At 38.2% G+C, this 18,453-nt stretch overlaps 1 protein-coding gene across 3 annotated transcripts in view; it reads left to right on the top strand.

Annotated features, from left to right (window-relative positions):
* The window catches only part of KLF8 (KLF transcription factor 8), a 297,918-nt gene that overhangs the window by 134,869 nt on the left and 144,596 nt on the right, over window positions 1-18,453 (top strand). The gene's annotated exons all lie outside the window — the stretch shown is intronic.

Raw genomic sequence — 18,453 nt, 5'->3', positions numbered from 1 at the left:
AGTTGTACTATAAAGAAAGCTGAGCACTGATGAATTAATGCTTTTGAACTGTGGTGTTGGAGAAGACTCTTGAGAGTCCCTTGGACTGCAAGGAGATCCAAGCAGTCCATCCTAAAGCAAATAGTCCTGAATGTTCATTGGAAGGACTGATGTTGAAGCTGAAACTCCAATACTTTGGCCACCTGATGCAAAGAGCAGAGTCATTTGAGAAGACCCTGATGCTGGGAAAGACTGAAGGCAGGAGGAGAAGGGGATAACAGAGGAAGAGATGGTTGGATGGCATTACTGACTCAATGGACATGAGTTTGAGTAAACTCCGTTAGTTGGTGATGGACAGGAGGGCCTGGTGTGCTGCAGTCCATGGGGTCGTAAAGAGTCAGGCATGACTGAGAGACTGAACTGAACTGGTTAAATTCTATAATGGATGATTTGACCTCTTCAGGAGATCAAAGAAAGCATGACTAAAAATGATTAGTATACTAGGCAGAAACAGGAGCAATTAGCACTCCAGAAAGAATATCATAGGTAAAGACTAAATGGAGCAGGAGAGAGCATGACCAAAATATGAAACTGAAAGAAATCTAGTATGGCTACTGTTGAGAGTAGTAGTATGGACTGCTTGCATCTCCTTTCTGTTCAAGGGACTCTCAAGAGTCGTCTCCAACACCACAGTTCAAAAGCATCAATTCATCAGTGCTCAGCTTTCTTTATAGTCCAACTCTCACATCCATACATGACTACTGGAAAAACCATAGCCTTTTCTTTTAACAGTAAAGATAAAACCCATTGAAAAGTTTTGGGTAAGGAAGGGACATGGTCTTATTTCCACTTTAATTACATTACTCTTGCTGCTTCTAGATAACACAGCTGTAGGGGTTTGTTTTATTGTTAAGTCACTTAGTCCGCCTGTCCGACTCTTTGTGACCCCGTGGACTGCAGCATACTAGGCTTCCCTGTCCTTCACTATCTCTCAGAGCTTATTCAAACTCATGTCCATTGAGTGAGTGATTCCATCCAACCATCTCGTCCTTTGTCGTCCCCTTCTCCTCTTGCTTTCAATCTTTTCCAGCATCAGGGTCTTTTCTAATGAGTAGGCTGTTCACATCAAGTGGCCAAAGTATTGGAACTTCAGCTTCAGCATTAGTTATGATTAGTCATGAGCCATGCAGTTTTGACTTGGCATCCTCCCTCTTGCCCACCTAGTGGAAGAGATTGGGTAACGAGTTAACAGTTAGAAGAGCCCATCACTGCTGAGCTTCATTCATGACCTTTTGCCTCATGACAGTCACTGAAAAAAGACCTCCTATGCCTGAAAATATGAATCTGTGGACTTACAACGAAGAACTACTGGGCAGTGAAATGATTTTCAGAGTCTTCTCTAAGAACAGTAGTTGCTAACATTGATTGACCACTTCACCATGACAAACATTGTGCTGAGCACTTTCTAGTATTGTCTCATCTAGTTCTCACAGTAATTTTACAAGTTGGGAACTGTCATCATTCCCATTTTACAAAACAGGAAACCTAAGCACAGGGAGATTAAATGATTTACCCAAGGCCACAATGCAAGTAAGTAGAAACAACATTCTAGTGCAGGCAATCTTGATTCAGAATTCACATTCTGAAGTATACTGTGTCTTGCCTATCAGTGGAAGGTTTTAGGCAAAATCAAACATACATTATTTGTCAGATTTTAAATGAGCAAACCAAAGTGAATCAATGATTTAGACCCCATGTTCAGATATTTTCTTTATTTTTTAAATTGGAGTTTAGTTGCTTTACAATGTTGTGTTAGTTTCTGCTGTACTGCAAAGTGAATTAGCTATACATATACATATATCCCCTTTTTTGTTAACACAGAGCATTGAGTAGAGTTCCCTATGCAATACAGTAGGTTATCATTAGTTACCTATTTCATACATAGCGGTGTATATATGGGAGAAGGCCATGGCAACCCACTCCAGTACTCTTGCCTGGAAAATCCCATGGACGGAAGAGCCTGGTGGGCTGCAGTCGATGGGGTCGCTAAGACTTGGACATGACTGAGCGATTTCACTTTCACTTTTCACTTTCATGCATTGGAGGAGGAAATGGCAACCTACTCCAGTGTTCTTGCCTGGAGAATCCCAGGGACGGGGGAGCCTGGCGGGCTGCCATCTATGGGGTTGCACAGAGTCGGACACAACTGAAGTGACTTAGCAGCAGCAGCAGCAACAGCAGCAGCAGCAGTGTATATATATCAATTCCAATCTCCCAAGTCATCCAACATCCTCTTTCCCCCACTTGGTGTCCATACATTTGTTCTTTATGTCTGTGACTCTATGCTTTGCAAACAGGTTCATCTTTTTCAATTTTCTAGATTTCACATATATGCATTACTATATGATATTTGTTTTTAATCTTTCTGACTTACTTCACTCTGTGTGACAATCTAGGTCCATCCACATCTCTGCAAATGGCACAGTTTTGTTCCTTTTTATGGCTGAGTAATATTTCATTGTGTATACGTGCCACATTTTCATCCATTCCTCTGTTGATGGACATTTATGTTTCTTCCATTCCTCGACTACTGTAAATAGTGCTGAAATGAACATTGGAATGCATGTGTCTTTTGTAATTATGGTTTTCTCTGGCTCAGGAGTGGAATTGCTGTGTTCAGTTATTTTCAATTCCCTCTCCCTCATCTCCAGTATTAAATCCCTTACCAAATTCTGTTGATAGTACCTCTTAAGTTTCTCTAAAATGAAACTTCTTTGCATCTTCAGTCTCTACCTAAGCTATAATGTAAGCTATAATGTAAGCTATGATCTAAATTACAATATTTTATTCCTGAACTCCTGCACCAGCCTCCTAAATTGTCTCCCCTAATTTACCACAGCCTCCTCCAATCTGATCTCTACAATACAGCCAAAGATACATTTTAAAATACATACCTGGTTATGTTGCTCCTCTGCTAAAAAATTTAGCGTTTTTTTTTTTTTTTGAGAAAAACAAAACTCTTTAGGATCTCTATAAACTCCTGTATAATCTGGCCCCTTCCTGTATTTCCAGCCTCAAATTGTGCTATTCTCACTCACTTTCCTCCAACATCTCTGGCCTTCTTGATTTTTGGACATATATAAAACCCCATATATATAAAACACCCTAGTGCTGCCAGACCTTTGCCCATGATATTTCTTCCTATGTACTTCTTCTTAACTTTATTAGCATTTACTCAACCTCTCAGGTAAGCTTTCTCTGATCTCTCTTGATATTTCAAGTCTTTTTCTCCAATAGCAAACAATATGTCCCAAACAAATACAAACTTGTGCACAGTGGTTTTCAAAATGGTAGTCAAAGTTCCTGTTGCCTATTTGAGCATAACTAATAGTGATGGACAGGGAGGCCTGGCGTGCTGCAATTCATGGGGTCGCAAAGAGTCGGACATGACTGAGCGACTGAACTGAACTCAACTGAACTGAATAGCAAAAATCAGTACTCAAAGATTTTCTAATGGAGGCATACTCAAAGAGAGTGAGCTACATCCTGGCAATATTTTCATATGTAGAATGCCTATTAGAAACCAGATTATCTCCACTACAATTCTGGTGCTGTGGAAGAATTTATTAGTGATAGTATTTTTTCTGGTATAATCCACTAGGACTAAATGAGAGGTTAGTTGCTCCAGATTCTAACTCACTGGGACTTCCTTGGTGGCTCAGAGGGTAAAGCGTCTACCTGCAATGTGATAGACTCAGGTTCGATCCCTGGGTCAGGAAGACCCCAGCCCCATCCTCAACTAACTGGGGATGCAGAACCCAGGATTCTTCCATGTCAGCCTTAATTATACCTTTAAAAGGCTGATTATATTTCGTAGACCCAAGAGTTAGAACAAAAGGTATTATGGAGGGGATTTACTGCCTCTCCCAGGAGTCTAGTAGCACTGCTTCTGGGGATTTTACTGAACTTTATGAACAAAGGGAATTATGTCTTTGAGATAAGAAAACAACATTGTAGTTAACAGATATTCTGACAGGCAAAACATTGAAACGAAGAAGTAAATTAGGATTGGTAATACAGAGAGAAATTAATAAGAAAGGGACAGTACACTGAAGAAGGATGGGTGGTAGGTAGGCCTACCTAGCCTATAGATACCTGGCTGTGTAGCTAGGGTTACTTGCTGTAGACCAGGTGGGAGTGAAATCACTGCTAGTGATTTCTAGGGGCAGGGATGAAGGATTTTGATCTTTGGATTAAATTAATTTAGAACTCTGTGTCTGAGGTACCATATAAAGCATTCATACTTTCCTCTGCTACAGAGAGTAGTGAGGTATTATATATATAGCCTAGGTGTATGTGTATACCTAGGCTAGAGTTCTGGGAGCTGAACCCAGTTTGAGTTAGTGATGAAAAGAAGAGAGTCCTGCTCAATAACGGATGTATTTGGGGGTCTGATAAAAACAATACTTTTTCTGATTCAAAACATGTTCTGTGATAAGAACTCCTACATAAGTTGGCTGTGTCACATATACAAAGCTGACAATAAACATTCTGCCAATGTCTCATCTTAAAATTAATAATCTTTCCATAAGCAGATCTTCATTCTATCTGAGCAATATACTATGAAGATTAAAAAGATCCATGGTATTTTAGTAACATAAACTAGAATGTAAAAGTCAATCTAACATTTGTTTACTGATACACATAATTGTTATTTAAACTCACTATAATTAGGCATATATAGTAAGGAAAATTGGAAGACAAATGAAAAATATCTTTTGATTTAACCCTAGATAAATTGGAGGAAAGAATCTCCTTTCTCTACACAGGTTTGTATAATTATAAAAGTGCTTGTGACGATTAGGTTAGGTTTTCACCTTGAGAGAGTAAAGATGTGGGATAAAAGAATCTAGTCGGTTTAGGGCTTCTCTGCTGGCTCAGATGGTAAAGAACCCGCCTGCAATGAGGGAGACCTGGGTTCGATCCCTGAGTTGGAAAGATCCCCTGGAGGAGGGCATGGCATCCCACTCCAGTATTCTTACGTGGAGAATCCCCATGGACAGAGGATCCTACAGTCCATGAGGTAGCAAAGAGCTGGACATGATTGAGTGACTCAGCATAGCACAGCACAGCCAGTTTAGGGAAGGAGGTATAAGGCCAGACCTCACAGTGGTCAAAGGAATCTGGATTACTTCTTTTTGTTGAAATTCTCAGAATATTTTTTAATATAAATTTATTTATTTTAATTGGAGGTTAATTACTTTACAATATTGTATTGGTTTTTGCCATACATCAACATGAATCCACCACAGGTATACACGTGTCCCCCATCCTGAACCCCCCTCCCTCCTCCCTCCCCGTACCATCTCTCTGGGTCATCTCAGTGCACCAGCCCCAAGCATCCTCTATCATGCATTGAACCTGGACTGGCGATTCGTTTCATATATGATATTATACATGACTCAATGCCATTCTCCCAAATCATCCCACCCTCTCCCTCTCCCACAGAGTCCAAAAGACTGTTCTATACATCTGTGTTTCTTTTGCTGTCTCGCATACAGGGTTATTGTTACCATCTTTCTAAATTCCATATACATATGCATTAGTATACTGTATTGGTGTTTCTCTTTATGGCTTTCTTCACTCTGTATAATAGGCTCCAATTTCATCCACCTCATTAGAACTGATTCAAATGTATTATTTTTAATGGCTGAGTAATACTCCATTGTGTATATGTACCACAGCTTTCTTATCCATTCATCTGCTGATGGACATCTAGGTTGCTTCCATGTCCTGGCTATTATAAACAGTGCTGTGATGAACATTGGGGTACACGTGTCTCTTTCAATTCTGGTTAAAAGCCTTAACTAAATAAGCTTTTCTAAATTAAAAAAAAATTTTTTTTCTTAAAGTTTCAACATTGCTTACAACTCTGAGTGTAACAAATGTGTAATTTTTGTTAAGAATGTGTATTTAAACTGGGGATTTATTTGAGGTTTTTATTATAACAACCACATATATAGTAATAATATCACCAATGATAATTTCATAGATTTTGTACTGTCTTTACATTCATCTATGAATAGGAATGGATTTAATTACATTTAATTTAATGATATATTTCCTTTTGCATGACCACCTCAAAAATCTTAAGATCAATTAAATTCATTGTCAGCTCCATAAAGTTTTCTAAACATACCTCTATAAAATATATCTGGTGAACTTCTAACTTTCTTAATAGCAATTAGAAAGCAATGGGAACTGGTTTATAAGAGAATATTAACTGCTTTTGTCCTAAAAACATCTAAACCTTAACTAAACTACTTAATGGTGTGTTGCAAGACATATTCACTATTGCTTTCAGGATCAACTAGTATAATTTTCCCAAAAGTCTCTGATGTTCTATACAAAAATTTTGCATTTCTGAAATGAGGCCTTTGATGGTTCAGTTAACTGAATTCAAATAACCAAATCACCAAGCCTAGTCTAATCATCTTACATCTCTCCAGATTATGTGTATCTGGTGGTGAGGGAGATAAATCATTTATCTTTTCTCATTCTGGCAGGGGCATAATTATTATGTGACACATATTAAGCTTTGTCTTGAGTCAATTGTAGTTTATTCTATCACTTACATTGATGAATAATGAGAAGATTGCCTTTGGAAATATAATTTATTTGTAAATATGTGTTGGCATACTATGTGTCAGGCACTGATAAAATTATTAAAAACTAATTTTCAATTTCTTCTGTCTTCAGTCAGTTCAGTTGCTCAGTTGTGTCCGACTCATTGTGACCCCATAAACTGCAGCACGCCAGGCCTCCCTGTCCATCACCAACTACCGGAGTCCACACAAACCCATGTCCATTGAGTCGGTGATGCCATCCAACCATCTTATCCTCTGTTGTCCCCTTCTCCTTCTGCCATCAATCTTTCCCAGCATCAGTGTCTTTTCAAATGAGTCAGCTCTTTGCATCAGGTGGTCAAAGTATTGGAGTTTCAGCTTTAACATCAGTCCTTCCAATGAACACCCCGGACTGATTTCCTTTAGAATGGACTGGTTGGATCTCCTTGCAGTCCAAGGGACTCTCAACAGTCTTCTCCAACACCACAGTTCAAAAGCATCAATTCTTCGGCACTCAGCCTTCGTCACAGTCCAACTCTCACATCCATACATGACCACTGGAAAAACCATAGCCTTGAATAGACGGACCTTTGTTGACAAAGTAATTTCTGTGCTATTTAATATGCTGTCTAGGTTGGTTATAACTTTCCTTCCAAGGAGTAAGCATCATTTAATTTTATGGCTGCAGTCACCATCTGCAGTGATTTTGGAGCCCAGAAAAATAAAGTCTGACACTGTTTCCGCTGTTTCCCCATCTATTTGCCATGAAGTGATGGGACCGGATGCCATGATCTTAGTTTTCTGAATGCTGAGCTTTAAGCCAACTTTTTCACTCTCCTCTTTCACTTTCATCAAGAGGCTCTTTAGTTCTTATTCACTTTCTGCCGTAAGGGTGGTGTCATCTGCATATCTGAGGTTATTGATATTTCTCCCATCAATCTTGATTCCAGCTTGTCCTTCCTCCAACCCAGCATTTCTCATGATGTACTTCTATCTTAAATTGCTTCATTTTTCCCACGATGCCCCCATTTAAAACTTAACCTACCTTCAAGTCCTATTATAGTATTTAGCCCCCTCATCAAGCTTTCCTTATTTCCTTGGGTATTCCTTAGTAATTGTATGTAACTATTTGTTCTGTTCACCGGATACTTATCATAAATTAACTGCCTTGTAATGTACTTGTTTTCATATTTTTCCCTTAAAACAATATTTATAATATTCCTTTCATTGTTAATCTCAAATCAGTTGCTGCTTCCATGAAAACTTACCTGATCCTTGCATGTAGAGATAAACTATTTTGAGTTTTCATATCATTTTATTTTTTTTTTCATATTATTTTACCTACATTTTCTGGAAGCTGCACAACTCTGTTCCCTGTATTTTGGTCATTTGTGTATTTTTCTAAGCTTTTACCCCCTTTTCAGACAGAAATGTGCTTGAGGACATTACTATTATTGTTTCTTCAAAATATTTACCCAATAAAATTTCCCCTGTAAACATAGGATAAATATATTATAGATGATCTTCTAAGATTTAGCTCCAAAATGTCATGTTTTTGTCGGTGAAGCAGAACTTGATTGGGATGATTGACCTAGATGATCATGTAGTACAGCTGTCATCTAATCAATAAGTAGAATGTGAATGAATAACATTGTCATATCATGCTCATTAGTTTACCCAAAGATGATGTGAATCCTTGTTGATGTATATTCTGATTTTCATATAATAATGTGTTCAATTCAGTTGGTATACATGAAGTTGGGTTTCTATTGAATTTATTATCCCCAACTCAATTTTATCATCTAGCCTCAGTTTCCTCATAACTAAAATAATAGTGCAACTTGTGATTATAAATAATGTAAGTAAAATATTGGAACCAGTGCCTGACTTCTAATAATTTCTAATGATTCTTAAGTAGGGGATCTCATCATTTTGTTACTTAATTTATTTTATTTAAATGTTTTTTTTTATTTTATGTTGTTTTATATTGAAAGATAATTACTTTATAGTCTTCTGATGGTGTCTGCCTTACTTCAACATGAAACAGCCACAAGCATGCACATGGCCCAACTGTCTTAAACCTCCTCTACCTCCCTCCTCATGCCAATACTCTAGGTTGTCACAGAACACTGACTTTCAGTTCCCTACATTATACAGCAAATTCTCACTGGCTATCTGTTTTACATATGGAAACATATATGTTTCAATATTACTCTCTCAAGACAACCCATATCTGCATATCTGAGCTTATTGATATTTCTCCCAGAAATCTTGATTCTAGCTTGTGCTTCCTCCAGCCCAGCGTTTCTCATGATGTACTCAGATATGCAAGACATATAACCTCAGATATGCAAGGCAACCCATCTTGGATGTGAGAGTTGGACCGTAAAGAAGCTGAGCACCTACCAGAAAATTACTTGAGCTAATAAATGAATATAGTAAAGTTGCAGGATATAAAATTAACACACAAAAATCCCTTGCCTTCTTATACACTAACAATGAGAAAACAGAAAGAGAAATTAAGGAAATAATTCGATTTACCATTACAATGAAAATAATAAAATATTTAGGAAAAAAATCTACCTATAGAAACAAAAAACCTATATATAGAAAACTATAAAACACTGATGAAAGAAATCAAAGATAACACAAATAGATGGAGAAATAGGCCATGTTCATGGATCAGAAGAATCAATATAGTGAAAATGAGTATACTACCCAAAGCAATCTGTAGATTCGATGCAATCCCTATCAAGCTACCAACGGTATTTTTCAGAGAACTAGAACAAATAAGTTCACAATTTGTATGGAAATACAAAAAAACATCAAATAGCCAAAGCAATCTTGAGAAAGAAGAATGGAACTAGAGGAATCAACCTGCCTGACTTCAGACTTTACTACAAAACTACAGTCATCAAGACAGTATGGTACTGGCACAAAGACAGAAATATAGATCAAGAGAAAAAAATAGAATGCCCAGAGATAAATCCATGCACCTATGGACACATTATCTTTGACAAAGGAGGCAAGAATAACAATGGAGAAAAGACAATCTCTTTAACAAGTGGTGCTGGGAAAACTGGTCAACCATTTGTAAAACAATGAAACTAAAATGCTTTCTAACACCATACACAAAAATAAACTCAAAATGGGTTAAAGATCTAAATGTAAGACCAGAAACTATAAAACTCCTAGAGGAAAACATAGGCAAAACACTCTCTGACATAAATCACAGCAGGATCCTGATGACCCACTTCCCAGAGTAATGGAAATAAAGGCAAAAATAAACAAGTGGGACCTAATTAAACTTAAAAGCTTTTCACAATGAAGGATACTCTAAGCAAGGTGAAAAGACAGCCATCAGAATGGGAAAAATAATAGAAAATAAAGCAACTGACAAACAATTAATCTCAAAAATATACAAGTAGCTTATGCAGCTCAATTCTAGAAAAATAAAAGACCCAATAAAAAAGTGGGCCAAAGAATGAAACAGACATTTCTCCAAAGAAGACATGCAGATGGCTAACAAACACATGAAAAGATGCTCAACATCACTCATTATCAGAGAAATGCAAATCAAAACCACAATGAGGTACCATCTCACACTGGTCAGAATGGCTGCTATCCAAAAGTCTACAAGCAATAAATGCTGGAGAGGGTGTGGAGAAAAGGGAACCCTCTTACACTGTTGGTGGGAATGCAAACGAGTACACCCACTATGGAGAAAACTGTGAAGATTCCTTTAAAAACTGTAAATAGAACTGCCATATGACCCAGCAATCCCACTGCTGGGCATACACACCATGAAAACCAGAATTGAAAAAGACATATGTACCCCAATGTTCATCACAGCCCTGTTTACAATAGCTAGGACAAGGAAGCAACCTAGATGTCCATCAGCAGATGAATGGATAAGAAATCTGTGGTACATATACACAATGCAGTATTACTCAGCTATTAAAAATATATTTGAATCAGTTCTAATGAGATGGATGAAACTAAAGCCTATTATACAGAGTGAAGTAAGTTGAAAATCAAAGCACCAAATAGTATATTAACGCATACATATGGAATTTAGAAAGATGGTAATGAAGAGCCTATATGTGAAACAGCAAAAGAGACATGGATGTAAAGAAATGACTTTTGGACTCTGTGGGAGAAAGGAAGGGTGGGATGATTTAAGAGAATAGCATTGAAACATGTATATTATCATATGTGAAATAGATTGCCAGTCCAGGTTCAATGCATGAAACAAAGTGCTTAGGGCTGGTGCACTGCGATGACCCTGAGGGATGGGATGGGAAGGGAGGTGGAAGGGGGTTTCAGGATAGGGAACACGTAATCCCATGGCTGATTCATGTCAGTATATGGTAAAACCACTACCATATTTTAAAATAATTAGCCTCCAATTAAGATAAGTTAATTAAAAAAAAGATGCTGAGCACCAAAGAATTGCTGCTTTTGAACTTTTGTACTCAAGAAGACTCTCAAGAGTCCCTTGGACAGAAAGGAGATCAAACCAGCCAATCCTAAAGGAAATCAGTGCTGAATACTCATTGGAAGGACTGATGCTGAAGCTGAAACTCCAATACTTTGGCAACCTGATATGAAGAGCCTACTCATTGGAAGAGATCCTGATCCTGGGGAAGACTGAGGGCAGGAGAAAGGTGTGACAGAAGATGAGATGTTTGTACAGCATCACCAACTCAATGGACATGAGTGTGAGCAAATTCCAGGCGATACTGAAGGACGGAGAAGCCTGGCATGTTACAGTCCATGGGTTACCAAAGAGTTGGAAACAACTTAGCTACTAAACAACAAAAACAATATATCTGTTTCAATACTACTCTTTCAAATCATCCCACCTTCTCCCCCTGCATTGTGAACAAAAGCCTGTTCTTTATGTCTGTGTCTCCTTTGCTGCCTTGAATATAGGATCATCCATAGCCTCTTTCTAGATTCCATATGTATATGTCAATATACAATATTTGTCTTTCTCTTTCTGAGGTACTTCACTCTGTATAGGGCTTCCCTTGTGGCTCACCTGGTAAAGAATCCGCCTGCAGTGTGTGAGACCTGGGTTCTATCCCTGGGTTGGAAAGATACCCTAGAGAAGGGAAAGGCTACCCGCCCCAGTATTCTGGCCTAGAGAATTCCATGCACTGTATAGTCCTTGGGGTCCTAAAGAGTTGGACACGACTGAGTGATTTTCACTTACACTTACATACTCACTCTACATAATAGGCTCTATGTTCACCCTGAGCATTGAGTAACAGGCAAATTTGGCCTTTGAGTACAAAATGAAGCAAGGCAAAGGCTGTCAGAGTTTTGCCAAGAAAATGCACTGGTCATAGCAAGCACTCTCTTCCAACAGCACAAGAGAAGACTCTGCACATGGACATCACCAGATGGTCAAAACCAAAACTAGATTGATTATATTCTTTGCAGCCAAAGATGTAGAAGCTCTATACAGTCAGCAAAAATAAGACCAGGAGCTGACTGTAGCTCAGATCATGAAATCCTTAGTGCCAAATTCAGATGAAAATTAGAAATACCAAGGGAACATTTCATGCAAAGATGGGCTCAATAAAGGACAGAAGCTATATGGACCTAACAGAACCAGAAGATATTAAGAAGAGGTCGCAGGAATCCACAGAATAACTATACAAAAAATATCTTAATGACCCAGATAACCACGAGAGTGTGATCACTCACCTAGAGCTAGACATCCTAGATTGTGAAGTCAAGTGGGCCTTAGGAAGCATCAGTACAAACAAACTAGTGGAGGTGATGGAACCGTAATTGAACTGTTTCAAATCCTAAAAGATGATGCTATGAAAGTGCAGCACCCAATATGCCAGCAAATTTGGAAACTTCAGCAGTGGCCACAGGACTGGAAAAGTTCAGTTTTCATTTCAATCCCAAAGAAAGGCAATGCCAAAGAATGCACTAACTACCACACAATTGCACTCATCTCACATGCTAGCAAAGTACTGCTCAAAATTCTCCAAGCTAGGCTTCAACAGTATGTGAACCACTAACTTCCAGTTGTTCAAGCTGGATTTAGAAAAGGCAGAGGAACCAGAAATCAAATTGCCAACATCCATTGGATCCTAGAAAAAGCAAGAGAATTCCAGAGAAACATGTATCTCTGCTTAATGACTATGCCAAAGCCTATGACTGTTTGGATAAGAACAAACTGTGGAAAATTGTTAAAAAGATGGAAATGCCATACCACCTTACCTGCCTCCTGAGAAGTCTCTGTGCATATCAAGAAGCAACACTTAGAACTGGACGTGGAACAACAGACTGGCTCCAAATTGGAAAGGAGTATGTCAAGGATATATATTGTTACCCAGCTTATTTAACTTATATGCAGACTACATCATTAAAAATGCCAGGCTGGATGAAGCACAAGCTGGAGTCAAGATTTCCAGGAGAAATATCAATAACCCCAGATACACAGATGACACCAGTCTTATTGCAGAAAGTGAAGAAGAACTAAAGAGCCTCTTGATGAAAGTGAAAGAGAAGAGTGGAAAAATTGACTTAAACTCAACATTCAGAAAACTAATATCATGGCATATGGTCCCATGAATTCATGGCAAATAGATGGGGAAACAGTGGAAGCAGTGAGAAACTTTATTTTTGGGGGGTTCCAAAATCACTGCAGATGGTGATTGCAGCCATGAAATTAAAGGATACTTGCTCCTTGGGAGAAAAGTAATGACCAACCTAGACAGCATATTAAAAAGGAGAGACATTACTTTGCCAACAAGGGTCCATCTAGTCAAAGCTATGGTTTTCCCAGTAGTCATGTATGAATTTGAATGTTGGACCATAAAGACAGCTGAACAGGGAAGAATGGTTGCTTTTCATCTGTGGTGTTGGAGAAATCTCTTGAGAGTCTCTTGGACTGCAAGGAGATCCAACCAATCCATCCTGAAGGAAATCAGCCCTGAATATTTATTGGAAGGACTGATGTTGAAGCTGAAACTCCAATCCTTTGACCGCCTGATGTGAAGAACGGACTCATTGGAAAATACCCTAATGCTGGGAAAGATTGATGGTAGGAGGAGAAGGGGTCAACAGAGGATGAGATGGTTGGATGGCATCAGTGACTCAATGAAAATGAGTGTGAGCAAGTTCCGGGAATTGATGATGGACAGGGAGGCCTGGCATGCTGCAGTCCATGGGGTTGCAAAGTGTCAGACACGACTGTGTGACTAAACTGAAGTGAAATAAATTGAGGTTCATCCACCGTATTAGAACTGACACAAATACGTTATTCTTTATAGCTGCATAATATTTCATTTTGTATCTGTACCACAACTTCTTATCCATTCATTTGTCGATGGACATTGAAGCTAATTCCATGTCCTAGTTATTGTAAGTGGTGCTGCAATGAACATTGAGCTCATTTGTCTTTTTCAGTTATAGTTTCCTCGAGGTTTACTGGGATTACTGGGTCTTATGCAAGTTTTATTCCTAGTTTTTAAAAGAATATACATACTGTTCTCTTTATTGGCTCTATCAATTTTCATTCCCAGGAGTGCAAGTGGGTTCCCTTTTTTCCACACCCTCTCCTGCATTTATTGTGTGTAGATTTTTTTATGGTGGCCATTCTGACTAGGGTAAGATGACAGCTCATTGTAGTTTTGATTTGCATTTCTCTAATAAAGAGCAGTATTGAGCATCTTTTCATGTGTTTGCCATCTGTATGTCTTCTTTGGAGAAATGTCTGTTTAGGTCTTTTGCCCACTTTTTGATTGGGTTATTTGTTTTTCTGGTGTTGAGCTGCATGAGCTGTGTGTATAATTTGAGATTTATTTTTTATCAATTGTTTCATTTGCTATTAGTTTTTCCCATTCTGAGGTCTATTTTTTTCCCTTGTTTATAGTTTCCTTCTTGTAAAAAAGCTTTTCAGTTTAATAAGGTCACATTGTTTAGTTTACTTTTTTTTTTTTTTTCCTCCTTTACTCTAGAAGATGGGTCAGAGAGGATATTTCTGTGACTTATGTCACAGAGTGTTCTGCCTATATTTTCCTCTAAGGGTTTATAGTTTCTGCTCTTACATTTAGGTATTTAATCCATTTTGAGTTTATTTTTGTGTATGGTGTTCAGAAGTGTTCTAATTTCATTCTTTTACATGGAACTGCCCAATTTTACCGGCACCAATTATTGAAGTGACTGTCTTTTCTTCCACTGTATATTTTTGCCTTGTTTGTCAAAGATAAGGTGCCCATAGGTGTGTTGATTTGTCTCTGGGCTTTCTATTGAGAGGCCTTGTAGATATCAAGTTCAACTGGTCCAATGCATTGTTTAAAGCTTGTGTTGCCTTGTTAGTTTTCTGTCTTAATGATCTGTTCATTGGGGTGAGTTGGGTGTTTAAATTCCCCACTATTATTGTGTTACTGTTCACTTCTACTTAATAGTTGTTAGCATTTGCCTTATATATTGAGGTGTTCCTATGCTGGGTGCATATATATTTATAACAGTTACATCTTCATTGATTGATCCCTTGAAGTTATGTAGTGTCCTTCTTTGTCTCTTGTTATGATCTCTGTTTTAAAGTGTATTTTATCTGATATGAATATTGCTACTCCTTCTTTCTTTTGATTTCTGTTTGCATGGAATATTTTTTCTCTCTCCTCAATTTCAGTCTGTATGTATCCCTAGGTCTGAGTTGGGTCTCTTGTAGACAGCATATATAAGAATCTTGTTTTTGTATCTCTTCAGCCAATCTGTGTCCTTTGATTGCAGCATTTTGACCTTTTACATTTAAGATAATTATTGATATGTATGATCTTACTACCATTCACTTTATTGTTTGGGGTTTGTTTTTATAGCACTTTTTTTTTTTTTGCTGTGTTTCCTATCTATAGAAATTCCCCTAGCGTTTGTTGAAGAGCCAGTTTGGTGGTGCTGAACTCTCTTAACTTTTGCTTGTCTGTAAAACTTTTGATTTCTCCTTCAAATCTGAATGAGATGCTTACTGGATAGAGTAATCTTGGTTGTAGGTTTTCCCCTTTCATCACTTTAAGTATATCCTGCCATTCCCTTCTGGCTTTCAGAGTTTCTGTTGAAAGATCAGCTGTTAGCCTTATGGGGATCCCCTTGTATGTTATTTGTTGCTTTCCCTTGCTGCTTATATTATTTGTTCTTTGTGTTTAATTTTTGATAGTATTATTATGTAGAGAAATATGTATTGGCATGTATCTATTTGGGATTGTCCTGTATGGGACTCCCTGAGCTTCCTGGATTGGATGACTATTTCCTTTCCCTTTTTAGGGAATTTTTTGACTATAACCTCCTCAAATATTTTCTTATGCCCTTTCTTTTCTTCTAATTCTTCTGGAACCTTTATGATTTGAACATTGGGGAGCTTAATGTTGTCCCAGAGGTCTCTGAGAATGTTCTCATTATTTTTTATTAGTTTTTTCTTCTCTGTTTCAGCTATTTCCACCATTCTATCTTCTATTTCATTTAATCGTTTTTCTAACTTAGTTTCCCTACTGTTGGTTCCCTCCAGTGTATTTTTAATTTCAGTTATTGTGTTGTTCATTCAGTTCAGTTCAGTCACTCAGTCGTGTCCCTATGGACTGCAGCACACCAGGCTTCCCTGTTTATCACCAACTCTTGGAGCTTGCTCAGACTCATGTCCATCAAGTCAGTGATGCCATCCAACTATCTTATCTTTTGTTGTTCTCTTCACCTCCTGCTTTCAATCTTTCCCTGCATTAGGGTCTTTTCCAATGAGTCAGTTCTTCGCATCAGGTGGCCAAAGTATTGTAGTTTCAGCTTCAGCATCAGTTCATTATTGATTGTTTATTCTTTCTTCTCAGTCCTCATTAAACATTTCTTGTATCATATTAACCCGTGCATCTAGTCTGTTTATCGATGTCTCCATTTTATTTTCAAGGTTTTGAATCATCTTTACTATCATTACTCTGGATTCTTTTGCAAGTAGACTGCTTATTTCCTGTTCCTTTGTTTGGTCTTGTGGGTTTTTACCATGTTCCTTCATCTGCTGCATATTTCTCTGTCTTTTCATTTTGTTTAATTTACTGTGTTTGGGGTCTCCTTTCTGAAGGCTGGAAGGTCACAGTTCTTAATTTTGGAGTCTGTCCCCTGTGGATGGGGTTGGGCCAATGCCGTGTGAAGGTTTCCTGGTTGGGGGGACTTGTGCCTGTGTTCTGATGGATGGAGCTGGATCTTGTCTTTCTGGAGGGCAGTGCCATTCCAGTGGTGTGTTTTTGTGTCTGTGGGTTCTGTATGGCTTTGGGCAGGCTGTCTGCTAATGTTCAGGGTTGTGTTCCTGTTTTGCTGAAGAAATGGTGTGGGGCATCTGGCACTGGAGCTTTCTGGCCTTTAGGTGTGGCTTGGTCTTAGTATTGAGATGGAGACCTCTGGGTTGGCTCTGGCCTATTAATGTTCCATGGGGTCCTGAGTTCTCTGGTGGTCCAAGGTCTTGGGTTTGAGTCTCCTGTCTCTGGGATTCAGACCCTACCCCTTACAATAGCATCAAAACTTCACTGGCCACACAGCACAGAAGACTGAAAGGTTGTTGCTGAATCACAAAAAGATGCCTGGATTTTTGGACTCCGGAGGAGAAGAATTCAATCAGGGCCAGAGACAAGGCTTGATTGCTCAGAGCTTTATGTAATAAAGTTTTGTTAAAGTATAAAGGAGATAGAGAACACTTCTAATATAGGCATCAGAAGGGGGCAGAAAGAGTACCCCCCTGCTAGTCTTCAGCTGGATGTTATATAGTCACTAGCAGTCTGTTAATGGAAGAAAGGAATGTCTTAAAACTCAGAATGGCACAAGGCCCCTCATCCATAAGATGTATTTTGGGATAATCTCAGCACCAGACAATTCATCCCGGGCCATAAAATGATTGACTTGAATCTTGTAGAAGGCAGATACAAATAGTTTCATTTACATAGATTAGGGTAACAATATCTGAGTATAACATAATGGTAAGTAGGTTCTGAGCCATTAGGCAGAACTGACTTGAAGACAGAGTCTGGAGTAAATGCATAGTACATTAACATAGCTTAAGACAAACATTTCCATAAGAAAATTGCATTGGTTAACTCAAGGTTTGAGAATAGTTAACTTCAGGTGAGACCAGGTGTCATTATGGCAACACAGTATTTTAAGAGAAAACTTCTTTTAAATTTGTATGGAGAAGGAAAAAAATATAGCTAGTTTGTTTCCTCCTGCCACTTAAGAGAGATAAAAAATGTCTGACACTTGCAGCCTATTTCCTCCATTTGGAGACCCCTGGCCTTCCTGCCTACTACCCTCTCAAGACCAAAACCCTAGACTAATGGTGAAACAACTCTCAACAACCATGAACTCCCAAAGAGATTTACACACTTACATAGGGAAAAGAAGAGGGAAGAAGGAGGAAAAGGGAGGGGGGTAAAAGGATAAGAAGAGGTGTCAAAAGAGAAGAGAGCAATCAAGCCAATAATCAAACCCCTAAGTGAAAGTCAACACTAAAATTTAGACTATCAAAGATACAAAATTTAAATCAAAACATCAAAGAACAAAAATAAGAAAACAAAGAAAGAATTAGACAAAATCAGATATAAACCATGAAAAACAAAAATCAAAAACATGGAATTTTTTTTTAAATAAGGCTTTTTTAACTAATAATTTTTAATTGAAGGATTACAGAATTTTCTTGTTTTCTGTCAAACCTCAACATGAATCAGTCATAAGTGTACATATATTCCCTCCCTTTTGAAAATTCCTCCCATCTCCCTCATCCCACCCCTCTAAGTGGATACAGAACCCCTGTTTGAATTTCCTGAGACATACAGCAAATTCCCATTGG

Source organism: Ovis canadensis, chromosome X, assembly GCF_042477335.2.
Source record: "Ovis canadensis isolate MfBH-ARS-UI-01 breed Bighorn chromosome X, ARS-UI_OviCan_v2, whole genome shotgun sequence".
In the NCBI taxonomy this organism is placed as follows: Eukaryota; Metazoa; Chordata; class Mammalia; order Artiodactyla; family Bovidae; genus Ovis; species Ovis canadensis.
This window is presented reverse-complemented; position numbering and strand designations above follow the sequence as displayed.